Genomic DNA, 9,644 nt, shown 5'->3' on the forward strand with positions numbered 1-9,644 from the left:
CTCTACACATGGACATCACCAGATGGTCAACACCAAAATCAGATTGATTATATTCTTTGCAGCCAAAGATGGAGAAGCTCTATACAGTTAGCAAAAACAAGACCAGGAGCTGACTGTGGCTTAGATCATGAACTCCTTATTGTCAAATTGGGAGAGTAGGTAACTTAAAAGGGAGAAATACTGGATATCAGACATCACAATGCATAAAAGTGAGTTACATAAATTGTATAAAGTTGAAATCAAAATAAAAATTTCAAGAAAAATAGAAGAGGCATCTTCTATTTCCACAGTCTGACCAAACAATGGCAACACTGGGCTCAGTGTTCGAGCTCTGCTGCTACAGGTACTTCTTAAGATCTATGCCAATAGGTTCTTTTAAAATTACTTTCCAAAGAGTTTTTTCAGAGCCTTCTTTAAGTCTTTATTCCTAAGACTGTAGAAGAAGGGGTTCAGCATGGGTGTGACCACAGTGTACATCACCGAGGCTGTTGCACTTGAGTGTGAGCTGTGAGTACCAGCCAAGCTAAGGTAAACACTTAAGCCTGTACAATAAAATATCGAGACAACTAAGAGGTGTGATGCACAGCTGGAAAATGCTTTATACTTTCCCTGAGCAGATGAGATTCTACGTATGGAGGAAACTATCTTAGAGTAAGAGTAAATGATACATATAAGGGAACCATCAGCCACGAACACAGCTTCAAAATACATCTCCAAATTATTGAGAAAGGTGTCAGAACAGGCAAGTTGGATCATCTGATTGACTTCACAGAAAAAAATGGGGAATTTCTAAGACGTACAGAAGGACAGTCTCAACATCATTAAGCTTTCCAACAAGGAATTCAGGACACTGATGACCCAAGACAGCAGCACCATCACTCCACAGAGCCGGGGGTTCATGATGACTGTGTAGAGCAGGGGGCGGCAGATGGCCATGAAGCGGTCATAGTCCATCACGGTCAGGTAGAAGACATCCAATCCTATAAAGAGTGCGAAAAACTGCATCTGGATAATGCAGCCTTCATAGGTTATAACTTTACTCTGTGTCCAAATGTTCTTCAGCATCTTTGGGACAGTGGTAGAGATGAAACAGATGTCTACAAAGGACAGGTTGGAGAGGAAGAAGTACATTGGGGTGTGGAGGCGGAAGTCTGCGCTGACGGCCAGGATGATGAGCAGGTTTCCAAACACGGCGACCAGGTACATGGAGAGGAAAAGCCCAAATATGAGGGGCTGCAGTTCAGGTGACTCTGAAAATCCTATAAGAAGAAATTCTGAACTTCCTGTTTGGTTCCTTAGTGTCACACGGTGGGTATGATCACCAGGAAAGGGGTAAAAATCATGACTGTTTTCATACAAACTGGCATTATTCACATTTTTTTAAATGGGACCATATATCTTTTGCCATGAAGAAGTTAATTACAGCATTTTATTCATGGATTTGAATCTTTTTAGGGATTTCCCTGTGCCATCCCTAATAGCAGGTTTTTCCTGAAGATGTCATGTATTCAAGTTTTTAATGAGAAATTCTTTCACATATTTGAGGAATCTGTCTTGAATTGAGACAAAGACCAGGCACTGTACATGCACTAAATGCAAGGTTCTGAAAAACAAAATTCCAAAATCCAGTTATGGAGAAGAGAAGCAAATAAAAAACAATATCAAGTGTGTCCAATGGTTATAGATGTTATGAAGATAAAGCGGATGTAATAGAGAGAGTCAAGGAAAGGTGCTATTTTTAAATGCATGCTCAGGAAGAAACTTCGAACAAAGTGATATTTGAATAGATTTCTAGAAAGAGAGTGCCAGTGATGTGAGCATAACTGGAAAAGTGTGTGCCTGGCAAGGGAAGATCCAGCGCAAGGGCCTGGAAAGTGCTCGTGTAAGATGGTCCAGTCTAGAAAAGGAAGCCACTCTAATGAGGGACATAAGCATGAGGGTGAGAGAGGAGAGATGGTGTCAGAAGATGTAGAAAAATGAGATGGCCTTCCTGCTACTGCTGAAACTTCAAGACACGGAGTCCCCTTATTAGCGTTATGTACTTTCAGCACTTATGAAATTCAATTTTAGAAGACTATATGAAACAAGACTGATAGACATCCAAAACCAATCTCTATAGATTTATACAAATTTAATATCAGTGTGGGTCAAGTTGCTGTGAAATGGGAAAAGAAGAGCAGTGAGTTTTTCCTGTCCCTTTCCCGAGAATGAAGAGCACAAAGATACGCCTGAACATCCCTAGTTTTTACTTCAATTGTTCCTAATCTGTAGTCTTTACTTAAGTTTGCTTTTCTGCCCCCAAAGTCTGCAGGAGCTACATTTTGCATCTTTTATCCTATTTTGCTGTTGCTGTTGTTCAGTCACTAAGTCATGTCATACTCTTTGCGACCACATGGACAGCAGCACTCCAGGTTTCCCTGTCTAACCTTAACTCTAACTCCGATTATCCTTTGACTCTATGCTAAATACATCCTTCAGCTGGTGCTTACCTTTACAGCACTCTCCCCCTTTTAGTTGTTTTTACATATCAGAAAGAAGGTCACAGAGTCCCCTGACTGCCACACTCAATTGCTAGGTTACTGATGCCAGCCTATGACTGTTTTTGAAACAACACAAGGGGAAGAAGACAAGATCCTTGCACATTTGTTCCTCATCACCAATTTCTGACTGTGAGTCTTCATCTTATATAAGTCTCTATGATCTCAGTTAGGGAGCAATGAGCAGTGGCATGAAGCAAGATCTGAATTCCCTGCCCAGGAATTGAACCTGGGTAGCCCGGATGAGAACCAGGAATCCTAGCTACAGTCAACTGAAAAATATAATCACAGCCTGAAAGTAGAGAGTTATTTCATTTGGTGGTAATGTGAAGGACTCAGAGCCAGGGAGATAGAATCTCAGTAGCTCTGAGAAAACTGCTCCAAGGAGGCAGGAGGGGATGTCAGGATATATAAAAGTTTGCAACAAAGGGAGCAGGCAGTCTGAACATCAAAGATGAGGTATCAAGTCAAGGAATTTACCATTCTATGTATGAGAAGATGCAATCCTCAGGGCTCACTGAATTCATTCCTTTCATATGCATCTCAGCTATCTGGTGCCAATCCTGTTTCTGTGTTCACCTTACTTCTTGCATTCCCCCAACTCCTCAGCAATCAACTTGCAGGTGGCAGCATCTGCTGGATCATAGCTTGGGGAGCTCATATTCACATTTGGAGGCCAGAAATCACTGATGGCTGTGACATGTCTTGTTTATTGATATGGCAGGAGACATTTTCATTTCTCACCACCAAACCAGCAAGGGCTTGGGCTAGAAGCTGCTTTTCTCTGGATTTTTGCTCCCACTGAAAAGTGTGTTTATCACAGAGGCAGAAACCACAAATGTAGGTACAAAGTTTATTATTAGAGACACAGAACAGCAAGTGGGAGAGCGCATAGAGTAATGGTTTGTTTAGTTGAGGTAGAAGTCAGGCAGAGATGCACATCCAGAGAGAAAGGGTGTGGGCATTCCCCCCTAGTGAGAGAGTTAATCACTTATATAGACCAGTTCTTCTGGGTCTTCATTTTCCTTTAGGCCAATTGCCTGCTTTCTTTTTCCACACCTGATCTACCCTGGGTCCCTCCCCTGGGGTGCAGTCTCACACACCCCTCAGCCAAGATAGATTTCGAGCTTAAAGCTTCTGGGAGGAGCAAGACTCATTATGGTCTGGCATTATCCTTTGACTTTTGACCCACAAGGAGCCCTTCTGAGCATGTGTAGTGTCTCCCTTGTCCCCAAAAGAGGGAGGAACAGAAATCCCTTCATCCTTTACTCAGAGTTTTGCCTCCCTTTGTCCTTGCCTGAGATGTTTGCAAGAGACAAAGACTGCCTGTTTACGCTGTTTCAGTTGTTACTTCCATTTTGGGGCAAACAGGAGACTGGTTGTAAATTCCTCAACTGGAGGTCACCTATCTCTTGTCCCACGACATGTAAATAGGAGGCTAGTTGTAAACATCTAACCTGGGGCCCATCTGTCTCCTACATCACCTAGACTCCTCATGGAGAGAAGCACCGTTCTTGAGGCATTAGCCTGCTGTGTTCTCCCCTCTGCCAGCTGAGAATTAAAGCCACCTTTCTATTTCCTCCAAACTCTGTCTCCACGTATTTTATTCAGCTTTGGTGGACAGAGAAAGCCAAGATTTTGACCTGCAAAGCCACTAATTCACTTGTAGATTACCAAAATCTTGGGAATAAAATTAAATGAGAGAAAATCTTAAAATATTGAGAGGAAGTAGTATCTAAATTATCGTTTTCCTCTTACACAAAAAGACCTGTATGTGTGTGTGTGTGTGTGTGTGTGCACACGCGCATGTGCATGCACACACACACGCTTAGTCTCTCAGTCATATCTGACTCTTTGAGACCCCATGGACTGTAGCCCACCATGCTCCTCTGTCCATGGAATTCTCCAGGCAAGAATACTGGAGTGGGTTGCCATTACCCTCTCCAGAGGATCTTCTCCACCCAGGAAACAAGCCCAGGTCTTCTGAATTGCAGGCAGATTTTTTACTGGGTGAGCCACCTGGGAAGCTCCATTACACAGAAACAAAAGGATTCAAATACACATATGGAAGACAAAGGTGATTTTCATCAAATGTAAAGTAGATTGCCTGAACAAATAGTTATTTTGGTGCAACTTTTAGAGACAGATCTAATCACCAGAGAAGGAAAGGAACAATGAGGAACAGTAGCTATGGAAAGTAGTTGCATATATGTAAAGAGTGATTTAATAACACCAAGTAGGCAAAAGAGGGGCTTCCTAGGTGTCTCAGTGGTAAAGAATCTGCTTGCCAATGCAGGAGACTCAAGAGACATGGATTCGATTTTGCACACACTTACATGCATAGTGATGTTGAAGCTGAAATTCCAATACTTTGGCCACCTGATGTGAAGAGCTGACTCATTTGAAAAGACTCTGATGCTGGGAAAGATTGATGGAAGGCAGAGAAGGGGATGACAGAAGATGAGATGGTTGAATGGCATCACCAACTCAATGGACATGAGTTTGGGTGGACTCTGGGACTTGGTGATGGACAGAGACTCCTGGCATGCTACAGTCTATGGGGTTGCAAAGAGTCAGATACGACTGAGCAACTAAACTGAACTGAACTGAAACATATACATATTGATGCTTTTGAACTGTGGTGTTGGAGAAGACTCTGGAGAGTCCTTTGACCTGCAAGGAGATCCAACCAGTCCATCCTAAAGGATATCAGTCCTGACTATTCATTGGAAGGACTGATGCTGAAGTTGAAGCTCCAGTACTTTGGCCAACTGATGCAAAGAACTGATTCATAGGAAAAGACCCTGATGCAGGGAAAGACTGAAGGCAGAAAAATAAGGGGAAAACAGAGGATGAGATGGTTGAATGGCATCACTGACTCAATGGACATGAGTTTGAGCAAGCTCTGGGAGTTGGTGAGGAACAGGGAAGCCTGGCGTGCTGCAGTCCATGGGGTCACAAAGAGTTGGACAGGACTGAGAAACTAAACTGAACTGATATATACATGCATATGTATATATATATAATAACTAAATTGTAAAGAAAAAATGGATTAAAAATTCCAATTCTTTATTTGAAAGGATACAAACAAACAAACAAACAAAGAAATAGGAAAAAAATTGAATTTGCTATAAAAGCAAAGGACGTAAACAAGTAGAACAGCAGTCAAATAGAGGATATAGCTAGCAAACTGTTCTACAAATATAGTCAGTCTTACAGGTAGGGAAATAATTGCAAACTAAGCCCATTGGCATTACCATTTTCACAAAATATTTTTTTATTTGAACATTAACTCAAGATACTATGAAATGCTTGTGTCAGGAAAGCTCTATCAAGGTAATGCTTGCCTGCATTCCTTGGGTAGGATCTTTTCTCATCATAGTCAAATATGTGCCATCTTAAAAAACAAACAAATATTGTCCTTACATCACTGTATATGCCTCTACAACTAACACCTGATCCTCTCTTTCAGTTAATTGCAAATGTCCTTGGAATAAATTCTACTTTTACAGGAATAATTTACACCTCCCATTTCCTCTTCTAATTGAATTTCCATGTCCACTGTTGGGGCTTACCAGGTGGCTCAGATGGTAAGGGATTTGCCTGCCAGTTCAGGAGACACAGGAGACAAGAGCTCTGTCCCTGGGTTGGGAAGATCCCCTGAAGAAGAAAATGGCAAACCACTTTAGTATTCTTGCCTGGAGAATTCTGTGGACAGAGGAGTCTGGTAGGCTATAACCCAAAGAGTTGCAATGACCCTTGCATTGCAGAGTTTAATGTTCCCTTTTACCTCTGGCTTCATAATTTAATATATTAAGTGCCTTGGACTGCAAGGAGATTCAACCAGTCCATCCTAAAGGAAATCAGTCCTGGGTGTTCATTGAAAGGACTGATTTTGAAGTTGAAACTCCAATATGTTGGCCACCTGATATGAAGAGCTAGCTCATTTGAAAAGACTCTGATGTTGGGAAGGACTGAAGGCAGGAGAAGGGGACAACAGAGGATGAGATGGTTGGATGGCATCACCGACTCAACAGACATGAGTTTGAGTGAACTCCGGGAGTTGGTGATGGACAGGGAGGCCTAGTGTGCTTCGGTTCATGGGGTTGCAAAGAGTCACACACAATTGAGCGACTGAACTGAAGTGAACTGAAGCACAAAAACAACCCCAGTGATCTTGGCTCTGGGTTAGTCTGGACTGCCTCTCAGGTAAACTCGGGTAAACAGTCTTGCCTTGCCCTTTCACCTTCTTGCCCTTTCACCTTCTCCTGCAGTATTTCCTAGGCTATTGAACTCACCTGGCTGGAGTCTCTGAGAGGAAGGTCTCAATATAGATGTCAAAATTCTCTTGGACGGTTGATGATGGAGAAAGGAAGTATGTTTCCAGATGTTACAGTGGGATGGAGTCAAGCACTGGTTTGCCAGCAGGAGTTATGACTCCAAAAGCAACAACCATATTCTGGCTAGCCCAAGGTTGCCCAGGCTGAGGGATGTAGCAGAGGATATATTTACTGCTCCCTGTATCTGCTCATTTCCCTTGTTATCACCACCTCTAAGTAATTGATTCCCCATAGGAGCAGACAGAAAGATTTTCCTGTTTATTCTCTTTGTCTAGGAGACAATGTAACAAGCCAGATGAAATCAGTGTTTATTACTCCTTCCATGATTTCACCTGTCCTCCAGAGGAATAAAGCTTAAGATCCCAGCACCAAATCCCATCCCTGAATTCACATTTTCTCCAGAGTCTAAGCTTGAGGGGTCTTTCTTGATTAGGTCCATAACAAATTGCATGCGTGCTTGCTCAGAGCAAGCAGAGTCATATCTGACTCTTTCCACCCCATGCGCTATAGGCTCCTCTGTCCATGGGATTCTCCAGGCAAGAGGTTGCCATTTTCTCCTCTGGGGATTTTTCCCGACCCAGGGATGGAATCCACATCTCTTGCATCTCCTGCATTGGCAAGTGGATTCTTTACCACTAAGCCATCTGGAAATCTCTAGACTTTTGATGTGTAACAGTGCTGGATGTCTTTAAAAACAAATAAGCAAACAAAAGAAAACTATTATCCACCTCTACATAAGAGGGATAAACTTGTTCCTTTAATGTAAAACATTGCCAGTGCATTCCTTGACTTCCTGATCCTTATGCTAAAACTGTTAGAAATGTCATACTTCTAGCATAAGTTAAGAGATGTCATTTAGTCCTCACTAGGAAATCCTTGCTCATTCTGAGGAGCATATTTAGATCTTATTAAAAGCACCTTATAGGAACTGTATGATTTAGCATTTAGAAAACCCCGTTCTATGAGGTAGTATTATTATGAAATGGGACTCATGGGGAATTAGTGAATCTAACAGCTGTAATCTGAGTAAGGCGTAAAACTTTTATTGGAATTCTCTCAGATTGTTTCAAGTTTTCCAAACTCTGGGCCAGTGGTTCTCAACCACAGATGCCTTTGTTATGGTTGTTATTTGGTCATGTTGAAGGGATGCTTCTAAACACCTACAATGCACAGGACACTATCCAATACAAGTGATGATCCTGCCCCAAAATGTCAACAGTGAGAAAATGAGGAAACTTACTCTAGACTATCACATTTCCAACTTCATTGTGCATGCGAGTCACCCAGATGCTGGTTCAAATGCAGTTTTTGATCAGGAGTTCCTGTCTTGAGAGCCAAGAAACTTTACATTTCTAACAATTTCCTAAATGGTGTTAATGAAGCAGGTACTGGACTGTGGCCACTCTGAGTAATCAAGGCTGTGGTTATGTTTTAGAATTCTATGTTCATAGTTTTTTCCCACTAGAAATCATCTTTGCATGGAATTTTATTTTTTATTTTTTGCCTTTTCTAATCTACTTTATTAATTTTTTATAATTTATTTATTTATTGAAGGCTAATTACTTTACATTATTGTATTGGTTTTTGCCATTCATTGACATGAATCTGCCCCTGGTGTACATGTGCTCCCCATCTTGAACCCCTCTCCCACCTCCCTCCCCAACCCATCCCTCTGGTTCTTCTCTGCATGAAACTTTGAATGAAAAGTGCATGCATTCATCCCAGAGCCTATGATAAATTCTGTGTCCAATTCACTTATATATAAGCCCTGGAACCACATCAAATATTAACAATATATTTTTAAACAGTCTTTGTAGGGGCCAAATAATGGTCTCTAAAAGATGTCCACACCGATATGTCTTTAACGTTTGAGTACGTTGTTCTACATAGCAAGTGGTATTTAAGGCAGTAAGTGGAGTAATATTTCTAATAAGCTGACCTTAAGAAGATTAGCCCTGATTATCCAGGTAAAAATAAATTAACCACACATGTCCTCTAAATGTGGATGACAGACAGAAGAGGTTGGAGTGGAACTCTCAATTCAGCTACTTAGTTTTCTGTGGATTTAGCCACTTTATGTTAATAGCGCACTGAAGTAGATATAAAAATTAAGATCAACTTGAAGATATTTGGGCCCATTTGCTGAGAATTTTCCATTATAGAAATTGAAATGCAATTCTGGCTTTAGGTATTTGAGCATTCATACAAGAAAATTAATTAATTATTAAGTTTCCCAATTCTACTTTACATTTTTGTGCCTAAATTTCTGCATTCCTTTAAGTTCATGTTCATTCAACTGTTCATTCTTTTTACTTTTTTCACCTTCTAACTTGCTTTCAAGTTCCTAATAAACATAAAAGATGGGATTTTAAATCCATCAATATGTCTGAAAGTGTTATTTGAATGAGAATGTATGCAAACACACACACAACACACTTCTTCCACTTGGACATTTTCATTAAACTAAAAAAAAATTTCCACCACATTCTTTAATGAATGAGTGAAGTGAGTTAAAGTCTCTCAGTCATGTCCGACTCTTTGCAACCCCATGGACTATACAGCCCATGGAATTCTCCAGGCCAGAATACTGGAGTGGGTAGCCTTTCCCTTCTCCAGGGGATCTTCCCAACCCAGGGATTGAACTCAGGTCTCCTGCTTTGTAGGTGGATTCTTTACCAGCTGAGCCACAAGGGAAGCCCAAGAATACTGGAGTGGGTAGCCTATCCCTTCTCCAGGGGATCTTCCCGATCAAGGAATTGAACCAGGG

General features: G+C 41.3%; 1 pseudogene; it reads right to left on the bottom strand.

The window, feature by feature from the left end:
- Nucleotides 1-381: 381 nt before the first annotated feature.
- Nucleotides 382-3,198, bottom strand: LOC129558136 (olfactory receptor 7A17-like; annotated as a pseudogene).
- Nucleotides 3,199-9,644: the final 6,446 nt, after the last annotated feature.

The sequence above is a fragment of the Moschus berezovskii genome, chromosome 8 (genome assembly GCF_049115385.1).
Source record: "Moschus berezovskii isolate FMDL1 chromosome 8, NW_MosBer_1.0, whole genome shotgun sequence".
Lineage (NCBI taxonomy): Eukaryota > Metazoa > Chordata > Mammalia > Artiodactyla > Moschidae > Moschus > Moschus berezovskii.